The 18,063-nt window shown below is 45.1% G+C and overlaps 1 protein-coding gene across 1 annotated transcript in view; it reads left to right on the plus strand.

Annotated features, from left to right (window-relative positions):
* The window catches only part of HPCAL1 (hippocalcin like 1), a 120,395-nt gene that overhangs the window by 36,817 nt on the left and 65,515 nt on the right, over positions 1 to 18,063 (plus strand). Inside the window, exon 2 of the mRNA XM_030490154.1 lies at positions 4,822 to 4,982. The gene's annotated coding sequence lies outside the window, so the exon portion shown is untranslated. The remainder of the gene's footprint in view (positions 1 to 4,821; positions 4,983 to 18,063) is intronic.

Genomic DNA, 18,063 nt, shown 5'->3' on the forward strand with positions numbered 1-18,063 from the left:
GCTCTGTGTTTTAAAATTGTGTGCGGTGGAAGGTCTGGCTAATCTGCCGTATAGTGATTACAGTCACGCTGGGCTAGTTTTGTAACTCTGTGAGGGTCTGCAGGAGGCAAGCTGTAGCTGGTGCTGCTTTGAGCAACCTGGTCTAGTGGAAGGTGTTCCTGCCCATGGCAGAGGGGTTGGAACTGGATGATCTTTAAGGTTCCTTCCAACCCAAACCATTCTGTGATTTGCAGGGGTATATTCTCAGAGACAGTAACACCCTGACTTATGACAGTGAGATAGATAACAATGAAGTCATGAAGGTGGAGTGGCAAAGGGGCTTCTGCTGGAGTCCTCTGCTAATGCTGTGAAAGCAACTGGAGAAAGTGTATGTGGCTGAGGATGAGGGTGATGGGGTGAAGCCACCTTACCCAGGTAAATACATAATTGCTATCAGCAAACAAGAGCACATGTCAACCTTCCTTTGAGGTGAGAACCCCTTTCTAATTAAGGGTAAACTAACGCCCATGACAGGTCCAAATTACTTGGAAATATCATGCTCTGCAGGGTAACAGAGATCAAGGTAAATGAGCGAGAGATCCCTGAGCTGTGAAAGGTCTTCCATCACCCTGTAACTCAATCTTGCATTTTTTGTCTTTCAGAAGCTTGAACTGGGTATTTAGCAGGGGCTCAAGATGACTGCTGGCAACAAAACTTGGCTATTTTCTAGCACTTTACAGGATAAAGCTTGTTTAGTCTCTTTTATTTTTTTTTTTTTTTTGTGTTACTGAATATGGAGACTACTACCGGTAATTTCTATTTCATCAAAGGTTACCTTTTCTCTGTGCCTCCAGACTCTTGGAAAAGAACCTTTAAAGTTGCACAGCTGTGTAGACTTAGAGTTACCAAGCAATTTCCATTCTGAAGTCCTGTTTATAGTTGCTTCTGCCTTGTTAAATGAGATTGAATCCAAATGGATTACATATTATACTGCCTATCCCAGGGCTTGGTGGCTTTGCAAGCTTCAGCAAACTACTTGATCCAGCAAATTTGGAAAAAGTCTGACGCAAACCAGTTTAATTTCCTTAAGTCAGAATTCTTGTGGCTCTTTAGCCCAAACTGCAGTGCCTCTTTTTTGAGGAGGAATTACAGCTCATCAATCCACCTCCCTCAGAGGGATTGATTCATAACTGGATCAGTTTTCATTTTTCCCTCTTACCCAAATCTGATCAAGATACAAACCTCTGAAAAAAAAATAAAAACCACTATTTCATGTACACTTTAGATATATGGTGGTGCAGGTAAGTTCTTGGATGATTTACTCTCCAAACCAAAGACTCCAGCCCAGCATAGTCTCCGAAGCTTTTCCTTTGTAATTGGGCACCAGAGCAAAGAGCAAAGAAATGCTATGCTTGTAGTTGAAGCATATAGATGCATAATGCAGAGCTGTGAAAGCAGGTGAAGATGAGGCAGAACTAGTGAGTGGGGATCAGATGTAAAGACAGGCAGGGTAATCCGTGTGGTAGGAATAGGAGCAGGGTAAAAAGCATGGTAAGGAGCTGGGGTATGAAACAAGAGAAGATAGTGGGGAGGCAGGTGAGTCTGTAACCAGTGGGACATACGACCTTCTAAGATCAAATTCAGGATGAGTGGGTTTCTTTAGTATCTTCCCCAACAAGTGGACCAGACATAATGTCAAGTAAAATGTGAGTGTTTTCCTACACAGAAGACAAGAGTTTGTGGTCTCTGCTCCACTAGCTTAGTTTGAAGGGATTCACAGATTGAAGCAGCCCAGTTTGGGTAAGGACTGCTTTGGGGTAGAGCATAGAAGCACCTGAGGTGCCCCATTCACACAAGAGACAACAGACCAGTGCATCAAGGGGAAGTAGAAAAGCAGTGAGACATTTCAGTAGAAAGCTACTAGTGTGGGACAAGGCCACCTCTGAGGAACACGACCATAATATTAAGCAGACTAGTCTCTAGTGATAGTGTTTGAATGATACGATCAAAAAGCTGGCAGACGTGTTTCAGAACACTCTAATACCTTATATAATATCATCCAAGGACTGAATATCTTTGCCAAGCTTCATCAAGACAACTGGGACTGATTGGCAGAGCACATCATGCCACAGGATGCATGATACTTCAAGAGGGAGAAGTACAGGAAAGGAGATATTGAACTTAATGTCTTTTGAATTAACACCAGCTGCAAAATACAGAGAACTCTATGTTTTGCTATGCCAAACATGAAGCAATCTATTTACCTTTGTACAGCAAACCCTAGCACTTATTTGACATATGGGTTAAGGATCTGCTTATCTCAGACAGGAGAAGCAACTTGAGTGATAATGAAAGGACTGTGAATGGTTGACAGCATTTGAGCAGGGTTGATGCAGAGGTGCAATGAATGGACCAGGCAGGTATTAAACTTAGCAGGTAGCCAAGTGGCATTGATCACAGGAAAGTGACAGTCCTGCAGCTTGGGCACAGGCTGAGTGTGATACCTTGGCTGGGAGCAGAAGTGAAAGGCTGGGGAAAAAGCAAGGGATGCAGCTAAGTTGTGAAGGCTGGGGGTATGTGAGTGGTGTTTTGTGCTTCCATTCAGAGCCAGGGAGATGTGAGCAGCAGTATTTCAGTTGTGAATGGCTGATGCTAGCTTGTTTTGAAGAAGCAGCCATGAGTCTCTGCAAAATATTTGTTGGAGGTAACATTTGTAAGAGCAATACATTTCCAATACAAGATTAGTGCTCTTGATTCAACTGAGAAGGCTTTTGTGAAAGGTTATTTGTCTTGCAGGCAGCTCTGGGGAGCACCCTTGTTAGGGCATGGGGGCCAGGAGAACACTCAGCAGTCTCAGCAGGCCCCCTGAGCAGCAGTGCGAGGGGCATGACATTAGTGCAGGGAAGGGACCTTCCCGTGTGCTCCCAGTTACATCCTGAGTTTGAAAACCATGGTGGGGCGTAATATGAATGATCCCACGGTCGCTGAATGCTTGTCTGTAGAACTGCTAGAAAATAATAATGAATTTGTAAGAGTAAACTCAAATAATTGAATTTACTCATTTGGAAATTTTTCCTGAAGCTTTGTTTGAGTTCTGCACGCCTTTAGCATATGCATATTCTGTAAGTGCCAGGAGGAATTCTATATGCAAGTCATGAAATGGACCTTTGGGTAGCTTCTCTGGGAAATGCAGCGATATTTAAAATAAGACTGAAAAATTCCCCTCTAGGGCAATGCTTTTCTGGCAGAGATGGCCTACACTGACCTTTTTGATCATCGTATCAACACAAAAAAGTGTGTCAGAGTCTTACTTTTAAAACTGGGTAGGATTCAAAACTCTCAAATACCAGATTTAGCAGAAATATATAACAATTTAATCTTATCGATATATTAACATAAATTTCATATTGAGTGCTGCTTTATCTGCACTTCAACTGAGTCTAAAATGAGACACAGTTCTTTGTCCCTGACCCCTGCAGCTTCAGTTCCCAGGATGGGACTTAGCTCAGGGCTTCCTTCCTGCAGAGTGGAGGGAGAAGTTGGCATGTATCCTGGTCCTAACACAGACTTGGGGAATGTTTGTGTCCCTTGACATCCAACAGAGCCTAACAGATATTGTGTGTATCACAACAGGCTTTTTCTTGCCTTGCAAAGGTTTGCTTAAAAGAAACTAGCCTTGAGACACACTTTCAGCAGGGAAATAATGTGCTTAACATACACAGAGAACATAGGACTCATGCATAAATAACACTTTCCTGGAAACAGTTTTCATGAGACAGCCTTTTCTCTCAGTATTAATGATTTACATTGGAAATATGAACCTATAACTCTAGTCTGGTTATTCATTAATAAGATAAATGATCAGCTTCAGACCTGCCCCTGAATCCAGGCAGGTAGGTAACACCTGAGAGGGTTTGCAAACTGGTTCTGGTGGCGGCTGCATCATATTTCTGTAAGTGCTGGTTTCAGGGCTGATACCATCAATATAGGCTTATTGCAGCAGCATTGTGCATGCAGAAGAAAGAAGAAAATAAAAAATAAAAAGCATCAGTTTAGAGATGAAATTTACTTTCCCCTCTTCTTTCAGGCTCATGGTTTTTGTATTACTCAATTCTGTGGTCACTTTTCAGGAGCTCCTGCAGGGGATTTTGCCTCCTTTTTGCTGGGAAGAAGGTAACGTAAGGAGTTTCCAGCTGTGTTCAAGTACTGTGCAAGTATGAACTTCTTAAAAAAAATCTGTCTTTTTAAAATGTGAGAGTCGGACATCTGCACAAAGTTGCAGGAAATGATGGATGACGTTTGGAAGCTTGTTACGAGCACGAGTGATTCTGCTGCTTGATCTATTTGTTTTGTACTTAATTGTGGCTTAGCTTTAGCTGAAGCTAAATGCCAGAGGTGTCAATCTAGCACAAAAACGGTACAAAATCTGGGAATCTGGCTGCAGAACTCATGTTACTCAAGGCAACCTGCATTCATAGTCATAGATAAAGGTAGCCCATCTTGCTCTTCCTACAACACAGAGTCAGCCATTTGGGTGATGTATTTGCTGCTGTCTACTGTAAGTGTTGATGATACTTTCCATGTAGAAAATGCCATCAGTGTGACAGATATTCACTGCCAACACATTGAAATGGAAAGCTTGCTGCAATTTGAATAGAAATATCCTGGGAGATTCTCAGCTATGTTGAATTAAGGAAGGAAGAATAGATCAAATGCTTTTTTTCTAAGCTCAGTTAACTCCATGAGAACAGGACACAGCTGTGAATCCCTTAGAGGCAGTACACATTCTCTGCCAAGTTAGAAGGCAATTATTCTTCATAAATCTGTCTTTTTAAATTCAAGCAGATCGATTGCCTCGTCCATATTTTGCCTATGCAAGCACCCGGAAAGGCTCTTCTAGCACCACCTACGACTAAGTACCCCTCTCATCAGGAGAGCCACACCGTGGAGGCGATGAAACCCCTGTCAACCCTGCACATCTCCCTATAATGGTGGATGCAAAGGTATGTTCCAATTTTTAATGTTTTAACCAAGAAGTTTCTGTGCTGTTTTTAAACATTGTCTTGGCTTTAAATATCTGACCCCTATGCAAAGAAATAGGTCACTCCTAAAAATTTATTGTCTAGGTAATAGGCAGGAGAGTGTTGCAAGAAGACAGGATAGTTTCCTTACATATACTATCATGGTTGTATCAGCATAGGGCTTCCAGAGCTGTGCTAAACTGGCTTGGTTACAAGACAGTCATCTCCTAATAGCTCTGTGCTGCCACATCAGCCTGGCTCTGAAAGTCAAAATGCCTTCTACCCTTTTCTGGTGGCTGGCAATCACGGCAAGACATTCAGGACGTAAAGCAAAGGCAAATATTGTTTGGTGGAGTTGTGACCAAAGCTATGTAAAAACATGTGTGAGACTTGGGAGGATCAGGCTTTAAGGTGCTCGTTGTGATCTGAGTAACATGCTAGTCTTAGAATCATAGAATCAATTAGGTTGAAAAAAACCTTTAAGATCACCAAGTCCAGGACTGCCAAGCCCACCATTAAACCATATCATTAAGGGCAAAATGATCTCCCTTCAAGCTTTCCCCTTATGGCTGTCCCTCATGATCTTCACTCACAGCCACCCCTCATGTGCCCCCCATAGTGGCCCACACTGTATAGCTGCCAACTCTACTTCCCATGGCCAACCCTTTCACCCCATGGCTGCCCCTGATCTCCCCTCGTGGCTCCCCCTCACCCCTCATGGTGACCCCTCACGTCCCATGGCCGCCCCTTCTTTCCCCTCACGATCTCCCTTCATGGCCACACCTCCTCTCCCCTCACGATCTAACCTCATGGCCGCCCTTATAGCAGCTACAAGAAGTCCTGGAGGGTCCTGGATAACAAAATCATTTAATACCAGGCACAGGTGGGAAATAAACCAAACAAAAAGCAGTTTGTCTGAATCACATTCAGACTCCTCTAAAAACAGTTTCAGTTCGGTCTCAGCACAGAAGTGGCTCTGGCAAAGCCTTTAAAATTCCACCATCCCCAGAAGAGAAGGATGCAGCATCTTCACAATAAAGTCTTGATGTTTTTTGCTTTTTTTCTGCTTTGCCGTCTTTGTAAAGTGCTTTTTGAGGTTACAGCCATTACTGCCATGGTGTGTCTTCTCTGGCTGACATTTGGTGGATTACTACAGCCCTAAAAACCAACAAACACTATGAGAAAGGGAGAGGAGTTGGCATATATTGTGTTCCATGCTGCAGGAGCACAGCAATGAAAGAAAGGGTTTTCATTAATTTTTCACCTTTTCTTTGTTAAAGACCATACTGGTATATGTACCTTGTTTGCAATCTGTTATAAGAAAACAAAGCAGGTAAATGAGATGTTTGTCCTTACCAACCAGCCTCCAGAGCCCAGCAAGAGAAGCGGGCCAAGGAGAGCTGAGGGGTGGGGTAAGGTGTGGAACAGACCCAGCAGCAAGTCCTCGGTCAGCTGCTTGGTGGCACTGGGTAGGACTGGGCAGCCTGGGAGGACACGCTAGTTGTTGCAACTTAAATCCAGGAGAAAAGTGTGTTCTAGGTATGAAAAAGTATGGGAAATTCTGCTATGACTCAGGAAATTCATGCTGGCATCATAGAAGAGTCCTCTGGGGTCTTAGTCCCACCTCTGATCATAGTGTAGCCAACTTCAAAATTAGGTGAGGTTGTCCAGGGCCTTGTCCCATTGAGTTTTGAAACTCCAGGATGAAGATACCACCGCTTCCCTGGGCAACTTTTTCTTGTGCTTTACCACTCACCCTCCTGATGAAAATTTCTTCCTCGCTTCTAACCAGAGTTTCCCTTGGTGCATCTGTGACAGCTGTCCCTTGTCCTCTTGTGGTGCATATCTGCAAAGAGTCTGGCTTTGTCTTTCTCTGTCACCCTCCATGCTACTAGGCAGCGGGAGGCATTACTACGTCCCCCAGAAATAGCCAATGAAGGAACTAGAACAGAGCCAATATATCCATAATAGCTTCTGGGGGACTGAAAGGCCATGTGAATATCAATTTGTGAATCATTTCTCCTACAAAAGCAGAAGGAATTCAGAGAACTCAACAGCTTGGCATTGGCACTTCCAGGACAGGAATTTGAGGTTTTTTTATTTCACCTTGACTTTGAAGAGACCAATCAGTTGATAAGGGATGATGGGAGAGAATAGGGTTAAACAACCTGGAAGCTGAACTGAAATACTACTCTTATTTTGTCTCACCTGTAATTTGTTGTTGATATTTTAGTGCCACAAGAACTGGAGAGAAAAGCTTTGAGTGTTACTTTTTCAGGTCCTGGGGAGACCAGAGCACAGCTTGCCGGTGACTTCACAGGGGCTTTGCTCCAAAAGTGGTGGGGTGTCACTGTGCTTAGACAAGAGGGCTTCCTCTTTCTCCCAACATCTCCACTGTGGAGTTGGCCAGTAAAGCTACATTTTTAAACCCTGAAAACGTTGAAAACTGCATCTGTGAATCCTCTGATAAATCACAGAAAAACAGAGCCAGAAAGATTCGCAAGGGCTCATTTAATCTTTCCTCCAGCCTCAAGGCAGGTTGTACCACTTTATCATCTCTAACCACCACTTGTCTGACCTGTTTGTAGTGTGATGGAAATTTCAATTGCCCCCAGCATCCAGTCCAGTGCTTTGCTGCCCTTAGCCGCAGAAATTTTTATTCCTATGCATGCTCTGACTCTTACTTGCTTTAATTTAATCTCATTGCTCCTGTTCACTGCAGACATCCCCCTCCATTTAAGACAACATTTTACGTAGCTGGAGCATTATGTTTCCCTTCAGGCTTCACATATTTAGGCTAAACCCCAATTCAGTCAGCCTCTGCTTTTGGGGTGTTTTTCACCTCCCTGCTTGGCAACTGGGCTCTGGGCTAGTGCCACTCTTCAAGCCACAGTGCATCACTCTAGCTGGTGTGGAAGGGGGCATAAAATTTCCAATTGTATGGGCTCTGCTCTTCCTTTACCCACCCTAGAACATCTGTCTTCTCCACAACAACATGATGTTGTTGACTCACGTTCACTTTGCAATCCATAACCACCCTCTCAGACCTTTTTTTGGCAGAGCTGCTGCAGCTGAACCCAGGCTGTGTTTGCACAGCTGATTGTTCCTGCCTACCTCATACACGTCTCTACTGAACTGCATCCTTTTTTCCAGGCCTTTTCCCCAACTTGTCAGCATTGCTTTGAGTTGTCATCCTGCCCACCCCTGCCTTTCAGGGGTGCCTGCAGCTCCCACTTGCTTTAACTTATCTATAAGCTCATAAGCATATTCTCAATTTCTTCATTGTCTGTACCCTTAGCAGCTACTCTTCTCTTCAATTGACCCTAATGTTTTTGGACACAATGGAAATATGTGATGCTTTACCTGCCACCCACTTAAGAGCTTAAGAGCTCTAAAGAGCTGTGGCTCATGGAGCTGGCCTTTTGTTCCCCTTTCATCAAGAACCACACAGCAGAGCTGGATGCATTTTTGACTGATACAGTAATGCTTGCTTCCTCCCTCCAATTGCTTTGTTTTGTGTCAAACAGCTCCTACACTTAAAAAGGAAGGAGAGGATATCTGCTTATAGTACATGCCTCCTCTTACGCACATTTTAAGTTCAAGGAATGGCACTGGCTATACGGGAGCCTTTCACTTTGAAGGATGTCAATGCTCTTAAGTCTATAGAAAATCATAGCTCACCACTATGAAAAGAGCACTTGTTTTATAGCATGCTATGACTGTACCAAATAACTTTGTTCTAGGAATGAATGATGCCATAACAGAGAGCTCATGCAAACATAAGTTGACATGGGACAGACCCTTTTGCCATTCTGTACTTGTCTTTGGCCAGGAGGTACAACTGGAAGTGCCTGGTCCTGTGCCACCAAAAGTCACGCTGAAACAGGATACTAGACATTAAACAGCTCTTCTGAAGTAGTGGTAATCTCCGTGTTTGTTAGCCTGTGAACAGCCTGCCAATCCTGGCTTGCATAAAACTGAATTCTCAGGTGATACGTTGCTGTTGCTAAAAAAAGGCAGTAAAGGCAGTAAAGCTTCTGCCTCTCTGTGCGTATGTTATTTTATCAGAAAGCAACACATGAAGGCCGGAGTCTGTACTGGGGAGCCCTGTGTGGAGCCTTGCGGAACCCACTGAGATGCTGAGGGCACTGGGGTTGCATGATGCCAGCCACAAACCAGTCACCCAACATTGGCTCCTCCAGTATTCAATTAAAATGTGCCTAGTATACAGCCTGGCTCCATGTTTTAGTATGTAAGCTATACATACTGTACCTGAAAGTGGTGAGTTAAATAAGCAGTCTCAAGGATTCAATATCTTAAACTGGACACTGTAATGACTGGCTTAAAAATTGGGAAAATGGGAGAAAACATCTCTGCTTGCTTGCTGGTGACACAGGGCCCAGGGTTAATGTTTTCAAACCTGCCATGAATAATACAGACTAGAAATATAACTGGTTAGAAAATTGAAGGTCTGCATTTGCAAGCAACACATGAATTCCAGCATCTGGAGCTTTGAAAAAAGCCCAAACGTGATAAGGTCTGCAAACAAACTGGGATGTTAGAGGACCAGTTGTAACACAGCAGACATGCAAGTGGAGGCAGGGTGGAGGGGAAGCAGGCTGAACTAGCATTAAAACAAAATATTTCAGAAAACATCACTCCCCATTTACCCCTGGGACGTGAAAGCTAACCTGAAACAATTTCGCTTCTTTCTTTTATGCTTTCTATATTAGGAGGTGCTATTTTAGATTTCTACTCACTTCATCAAACTCCAGAGTCTACTTTCTCTCCCTGGGCTGAATCAATCCCAGGAGAAGCCCTGCAGAAGACTGTGCAGCTCTGTTGAGTATGAATTTGACCCACTGTGCTCAGTTGTCCTACTAATGCATCTGTCTTGGGTCCATGTGCTCTCCTGATTTGTACTATAATTATCCTAAAACTAGATTTTTCTAAATTTCATTCCCTCACAGCTTTTTATAGTTCTGAGGATTAATTATTCAGAGCTGTGGAAGTTCTCAGCAGTGCTTTTCCTCAGCTTTTATGGACACGAATGCATTTGGCTCATGTAGAGTGGAGCACATCGTGGTGCTTCAGATGGGGACGAGGGAATGACCTTTGGCCAAATGTTAAACATGCCGTGTTCATGTTTCCTCCTCTGACACCACCTTCTGGCCCTCCACTCTGCTCTGGTGAGACCACACCAGCAGTAGTGCATCCAGCTCTGGAATCCTCAGTACAGGAAAGACATGGACCTTGTGGAGGGACACACTAATTGAATTGGGATTGGAAGTTCCAGAATCAAAGTGCCAAGGACCAGCACAGGAGGTTCAATTCCTGGGAGTCTGGTGGATTAAAGGAGCTGCTTCTGTCCTCTCTCCTGCTTTCACATGACAGACCTGCTGATGAGGGTCCAGAGGAGGGCCACAGAAATGATCAGAGAGATGGAACACCTCTCATGTGAGGAACGGCTGAGAGAGCTGGGGTTGTTCAGCCTGGAGAAGACTCCAGGGAGACCTTATTGCAGACTGTCAGTACTTAAAAGGGGCCCATAGGAAAAATGGGTAGAGACTTTTCAGCAGGGCCTGTTGTGACAGGACGAGGGGTAATGGGTTTAAACTAAAAGAGGGGAGATTCAGGCTGGACGTGAGGAAGAAATTCTTTACAATGAGGGTGGTGAAACACTGGCACAGGTTGCCCAGAGAGGTGGTGGATGCACCATCCCTGGAGACCTTCAAGGCCAGGCTGGATGTGGTTCTGGGCAACCTGATCTAGTTGAAGATGTCCCTGCTCATTGCAGGGGGTTGGACTAGATGACCTTTGAAGGTCCCTTCCAACCCAAACCATTCTATGATTCTTGAATCTTTTGAGGCATAGATAATCGCTGCATTCCCTTCCTGGTGTTCATAGGCTTTAGAGTCTCTCTTTACCTGTTACAGGTGTATGTCACCTGTAGCATTGTGGGTCAGAAGGGACTGTGATGAGGATGGGGACCAGTGTGCCTGCAGAACAGGGTAGTGCCAAAAGCCCCCCACATTCTGGCTGGGATGAAGTTGAGCTGTGGTGCAGTGGGTGGCTGAAGGGGACAGGCTTTTAGCCTGGAGCCAGAAGCTTGGGAGAAGTCAGCAAACTCGTTTTGCTGGCTGGGAGTGAGCGGACATGCAGTCAGGGGTGGCCAGGCTCTGGGGGACACATCAGAGGGGTGTCTCTCTGAGCTGCAGGCTGGGGAAGATGTGTCCTTGCAGGCTTTGTTTGAATTTTGCTTGAGCTGGAAGCTAGGAGGTGTGTTTGGAGGACATGGAGGCACCAAAGACAGATGTATGAGGCCACTGCCAGCACAGCTCCTCTGGCTTCCTCAGCTGAGGACAAAGCGGTCTCCAGTGCAGGTGTGTGGGGAGCAGTGCTCATGCTGGGGTGCCCTCCCTCCCTCACCAGGCTCATCCCATCTGCTGAGGGAGTCACGGCTGCTTCTTTCACTGAGCCCTTTCCCTTGGAAGTTGCCACTCACACGCGGGGGGTTTCCATCACACAGAGCAGTGGTGAAGGGAAGGGTCCATGCTGTGGCTGCCAGGCTCTGAGCAGGGGCCCAGTTCCCCTGCGGCTGGCTCTGCAGAGGCAATACAGCAGTGGAAAATGAGATGGAGCCTCTTCTGCCTCCCACATCCTCGTTTGGGTAAGTGCAGAGTGTGTACTTTAATTAGCGATGATACATGAGGGAGACAGGAGATGAAGCAATGCTCAAATTAAATATCTGCAGAGCTGGTGAGAAGGTAAATATGAGCTCGCAGACTTGGGGGATTTTTTTCAGTCCCTTCTTCTGCAGCAACAGTTTGAGTTTTAATTTTAAAAGCAAAGAAATCATTGTTGCAGCATATTTTTTTTCCCTAAATCCACCACCTTCGTGGTCCACCTTCACAGGCCCTGGGTCTTGATGGCATTGCAACACCTGGGGAAGGATAGCTGGGCTCCCACTGCAGGGGAGGAGGCCAGATCCCTCCCAGACACAGCTTTGCCTCGGGCAAAAGGCTGCTGCTCCTTGCCGCAAACCCCTGGGCAAGGTGATGGACTAACACCTGCATCACGCCACTGACCCTCCTGCAGCAAATCACGCTTTAACAGAAGCAAAGTACAAAAGGTTTGGGTCTTTCCTCAGGGATGGAGGCTTCAGTGCTCTGCTAACCAGCCTGACTCCTCTCTCCCATCACTTTGCACTTCTGGAGGCGGCTGTAGGTGCACCTCTGCTGAAACAATGGGGAAGTGCTCCTCATAGCCGTGTACTTTGTACCCCTGCCCATCCCCTGGACATCCAAACACCTCCAACTTTTATGCTGGGCATCCTCTTCCCTGCCGGCATGGATCGAGGCTTCAGACTGAAAGCGGGTGGGATGCTGAACACAAATATTACACGTGTGTCAGAAGGATAAATGAAGGTTTGTTGAAGAATAAGTTAACCTTACATTTCAAAATTGTTGTTTCTTAAGTGCTTGATTTCCTCCGTGCCCTATATGACAGATTTTTGTTTGTTTTTGTAAATAACGTGGTATTTAATTATTGGACAAAGCATGCTCCATAGCGAAATATGGTTTCTAATGCATTTTAAACTGGTAAATACCACGTATTCACACCCCCTTTGTTACAATTTCACTTTAATAATGACTTTGGTGTTTCAGTATGAGTCAGGCAACAACACAGGAATTGCTGAAGAATTTTGCTGAAAACCTCTCTGAAAAACCAGTTATGAGTCAGAGGAAACACAGACGAATATTACTGGTTCAGGCCTGGTTTGGTTGGGTCTGTAATTTCAGAATCCAAATTCCACATCTGGAGTTGTCTATGGTTCAGCTATTAATAGGATGTCTGCATTTTCATTCCAACACCACCACTGAGAGATGGGACCTACCTTGGGGAGGGGAGTGGCCACTAGTGCTGGCCTCTGCCTGGAGGAGGGACCCTGCTAGAACAGGAGATTTCCTGCAGAGATGACTCAGGAGAAAAAAACTTTTTTCCAACGAAAAAATGCATTGCCAATGTGAAAGAAAAAGGTAAAGAGGAGCAGCCAGGAGAGAAAGACATTGGAAGACCCTAAAGGCTCCAGTGTCCCTGCTTTTTGCTTTCTGCCCCTGCTAGTGTAACTTGTTTACCTGCCTTTTTTATTACCAAAAAAGAAATTTTATATGCCGTTAAACGTTGGCTGTTCCCAAAAGGAGCCTAAAGCAAAGCAGCAGTTGTATTGCTCTTGGGAGTTCATGTGTGCAAGGGCAGAAACATGCTCTTTGCATGGTTGCAGCCTAACTGTACAATTAATCAGTGCTGAAACTCTTATGTAAAAGGTGACCCATTCCAGCATTTTTTAGGAATGCATCTGGTTTAGGAACTTTATTACTTCTTAATCTCTGTCAGCATGAAGAGACGTCTCCAAAATCTCTGTCACACAGAATTAATATCGTTCTGATACCCCCAGCATGGAGTAAGTAACTGATTCACTCTTTCTTGCCTGGGTATCATTCTAAATAAAACAGGACACCTGATATCATGATAATACGAAAAATCTGGTGGTATTTGCACAGCAATCTGAGTGCAGAGGAGCTGCTGTGGCTTTAATAAGCTGTGCCACTGTTTGCCTTTGAATGCTGCTGGGCGGATCAGCTGAGAGCGGCCGCACCAGCAGGTGCCTTGAGCACCAGGTACCTTGCCAGATCACTGTGGGGTGCTGATGAGAACATGGTGCCATGCATTGTCCAGGATCCTGCTAGCAGGCTCTCTTGAAGGATTATCATCTGTTTGGATGGGGAAGAAAATGTCCTTCGCTTGAAGCAAATTGCCTCCTGGTTTGTGTTGTGATATAAGGTGATTATATATCCCTGAAGTCTGTGACTGATTTTAGTTGCAAAGTCGCTGCTCTACTGTGTTGGTTTTACAGAAAAATTCATGTTTTGGTAGTGCTGTGGCAAAGGTAGGGCAGGATGCTTGGCAAGGCTGGAAAGTAGCCTGCCCCTGGGTAAAGTCCTCCCATTTCAGCAAGAGTCCTCTACATTTTGCTGTGATATCCCTATTAGGTGAGAAATACCAGCTGGGAGGATGCTGCTCCCCTCTGTCCCTACCCGAGGCCCACCATGTCGATGGGTCCTTCTGCTTCCCCTTCCTCCTGCACCCACCAGGTCGGGCACCAAGTCTGCATCACTGCTTGTCCCAGCTAAACCCATCCCAGCTTATCCCAGCACCCACCAGGCTGAAGGCCTTGGCAGAGCCTTCTGCTCAGCCCACAGGCTGCTGTGGCTTTACAGGATCGTGTGTTGGGCTCTATAGCCGATGGGAAATGCATGTGGACTTTGCAGCTGAAGGCCAGTGAATGGAACATGGTTGTCTGCATGCTGGAAATTAAGTACATTTTTCACTACTTGAAATCAAAGCTCATGGCAGCAGAACTGGGACGTTCCTGCAACAGCATGGAGGATCTGGTGATTATCTAAATGTGTAATCAATACCACCATTTAATTATTAGTACCCATCTGTCAAATGCCCAACAATGTTATTACCCTACTTACGTATTTTCTCCAGGCATAAAACAACCTTTTTAAAATTACTAACTTTTTTCTTGTTGAAAGTGTTGTTAATTAATACTTTTATTGTCCTCCCCTGTGATTTGCTTTCTCTTAATTACCAACAGGAGCAATACAGGAGTGCTCCATTGCCTGTACCAAAATTCATCTGACTTCCTCCAAATTGCACTGAATGATCCACATGGCTTCACCTTCAGGCACTGAGTGGGAAATCTTGAAGCCATTTGAAATGCTGCTTTATGAGGCCCTCTGTTTTCACAGAACCACAAAATGGCTTGGGTTGGAAGAGACCTTCAAAGGTCCTCTAGTACAACCTTCCTGCAAGGAGCAGAGACATCTTCAACTAGATCAGGTTGCTCAGAGCCCCATCCAGCCTCAGCTTGAATGTTTACAACGATGGTGAAACGTGTTCCAGTGTTTCACCACCCTCACCGTAAAAAATTTCTTCCTTCTATCTAGTCTGAACCAACCCTCTTTCAGCTTAAAGCCATTGCTCTTGTCCTATCCCAACAGGCCCTATTAAAAAGTTTGTCGCTATTTTTCTTATGAGCCCCCTTCAAGTATTGAAAGGAATTTCAGTATTAAGTATTTCAGGGTGGATTTATGAAGATGGGAATGGTGCAAATACACGGACGTCCCAGCAGGAACCTGGATGAGGGGTGCAAACATAATGCAAAAGCCCCTTAACTCCGGAGTGGAGTGGATGCTGCTGCCCCTCATGCTGATGTGTGGGGTTCTCCGCCTCTCACAGGGCTCTAGAAGGCATCCCAGAGCATGCAGGCTGGCTGAGCATTAAATTAGCATCTTCTTGGCTCCAACATCCCAGAAAGCGCTGTCGGGTTTCTTTCTTTCCCTCTTTTGTTCAGCCATATGAAAAAAAGCAGTCTTAGCAAAACTGAAAGTCACTGTGGGGAAATACCAGGTTTACTATGTCATTTAGTATTGCCCTGATTGAACAAAAATACTTTGTTTTGTTTTGCTTTTTAAAGCTTTTGTAATGCCAGGCTAAACCATTGATTTTCGTTTAGACACACTGGTATTTTTCATACTTAATTCCTGACTTTTGTGTTTTCCTGTTGTTGTTCAGAATGGAAAATGTAACAGCATTGATGCATAGAAACACTTGAATCTTCTTACTCTATCTGACCTCTCTCAGCATAAATCTGCCATGTTGGACCACAAAACCAGAGTTCATTCTGTCGCATCTCATAGACACAACAGTCTTTGAGGGCTACTTTGCTCTGTGGAAGCTCATCCATTTCAAAGGCTCCCTATTATTTTCTGCTCGGACAAATTAGACACGTCATTTTGTGTTTTGAAATTGCTGCTGCTGCCAGTGTGAGGAAAGAGCCCATGTGGGGATGCCAAGTCCAGGTGGGAATGCTGCAGGATCATGGGCAGACACCCAAGGCCCTGCTGCTCTGCCCTGATAGCAGGTATCCTTGTGTGTAGAGCCTGCAGGATAACTGGGTTGTCGGTAGATGCAACTTGAAATAAGCACGTGCAGGCTATGGAGCATAGGAAATTCCCCTGGCCCCACACTTTGTTTGATGATAAATCCCAGCAAACATTGTGGCAAACCCCTGAGTGCAAAGCTGCACCACAGAGAGGAATAAGGCTTTTTATTTTTCCCTATTTAGCAAGGTTTTTCCCTTTTTGTGTAAGAAGCTTTAATATTAAAATCTTACCTAAACCACCTAACTTTAGTGTCTTGCATAGCAACTACAGCCTGGGAGGCACAATCGGGTCCTTTTTAGATTCCCATGTAATAAGCTGCTAGAAAACAGCAAATAAAATGAAAACGTGCCATTTAATTCATAAATTCTTCATCTCTGTCAGGCCTGATGTTTTTTTTATATTTCCACCCCCAGTCATTCTATTATCAGAGGGAAAATCCAGGCAGCCAAATTTCTTTTAATCGTTGCTCTCTCTGACTTTGAAAAGGACACCAAGTGTTCTTATACACGTAAATGTGCCTGATGGCTTTGGCTGTTCATGAGCTAAGTCCCCTGTTGCCCAGTGCTGGGGTATCCCTGGGGCAATCTTAATACAAATGTAGGTAGCAGAGTGAGTTTTTGTCCTTGTCCAGCTGTGCAGGCACACATGTGCTGTTCTCAGGCTTACTGCCAATCATCACAGCTCTTACTGTTCATTTCTCCTTGTAGGTGAAGAAAGCACCCAAGACAATCTCCTGCTAAGAGAAAGCAGAGCAATCATGCCAAGATGGAGTACTGCCACTATTTCTGTTACTTATTTTTTAACCTATCTGATGTTACTGGCATAGTGGCAGGCATAGCAAGTAGGTTGGAGATGAAAAAGCATGCAAAAATTACATTAAACATTGTGTTGTAGCTAAATTCTCTGAACACCCATTTGCCCTTGCTCCACATTATATCATTCAAACTAGACAAAGAGACCCTAGAGGGTACTGGCAGATTCGCCTCTCCTGCCTCTCCCCATCCTCCAAGGTCGTTTTAAAGAGGCCAGGAAAGTGCGCTAGAAGATACTGCAGGGAACGATCCTGCTTTGGCAGGAAAACGCACTGTAAAAAACTGCCCGCTCATTTCCACCTCCAGTTTCTGTGATCCAGACGACTGGCAAAACCCCTTGGTATATTTGTTTTGGTAGTATGTAAATACTGGGTCTGCCTGCTCAGGCGATGCTGCTTGTCTATGCTGCGGGTGAGAGCAATGTGTGCAGCTGGCATTTCCCAAGTTATGTTTGCTTGCCTGTTAAGTCCAACTTGGAAATGCAAAGGAGTGCAAAGAGGGGTTAAACTGACACAGCCCAGTATCTGGTAGCCCAAAAATGGGAGGCTTTATAGATGAGCACCCAGGGGTTTATTACTGGAAGACAAAACTTATAAAAGAAAATAGTTCTGATGAACAATTTTCCCTCATATTTCCCCAAGCACCTGCCATCCAGCTTGGCTTTATCACAATGAAATAACAACTGGCTACACCACTCCTTTACTATTTTCATTTGAGTTTCTCTGAAGTGATTCCTCAGTGAGGGATTTCCAAAAGCAAGATTATAACAGGATGAAGGAAATAATTACAGTGTCTTTCGAAAGGTTGCTTTCTTCCATCAAATGTAGGTAGTGAGGCTGCTCAGTGACCTGGGGGATGCTCCTGGGGGTGCTCCTCCAACCACTTGTGTGAGGTTGTCCTGCAAATGCCCCAGCCAGGCAGGAGCTCCTTCCCAGGCAAAACTCCTGGCCAGCGGCTCCCACCAGAGACGTGTAATCTGCCTCCAGGAGGACAGGGTGGAGATGACCACGATGACCGTGTCCACAGCCCAAAGCCAGAAGACATGCTTTTGCTGTCACTGTCTGCAGTGGAGGCACGTCCTGGCTCTTATGTGAGAGGCAGCTCAAGGCCTGTCCGACCCACACAAGCTTTGCACCAGACACATGCCCAGAAAGCGGCTGGAGCAATCGGCTGCCTTCAAGGATATTGCCAGCACTTTCCATCCCAACAACCATGACAGGTATCAGGAGACCAACA

Source organism: Strigops habroptila, chromosome 6 (genome assembly GCF_004027225.2).
Source record: "Strigops habroptila isolate Jane chromosome 6, bStrHab1.2.pri, whole genome shotgun sequence".
In the NCBI taxonomy this organism is placed as follows: domain Eukaryota; kingdom Metazoa; phylum Chordata; class Aves; order Psittaciformes; family Psittacidae; genus Strigops; species Strigops habroptila.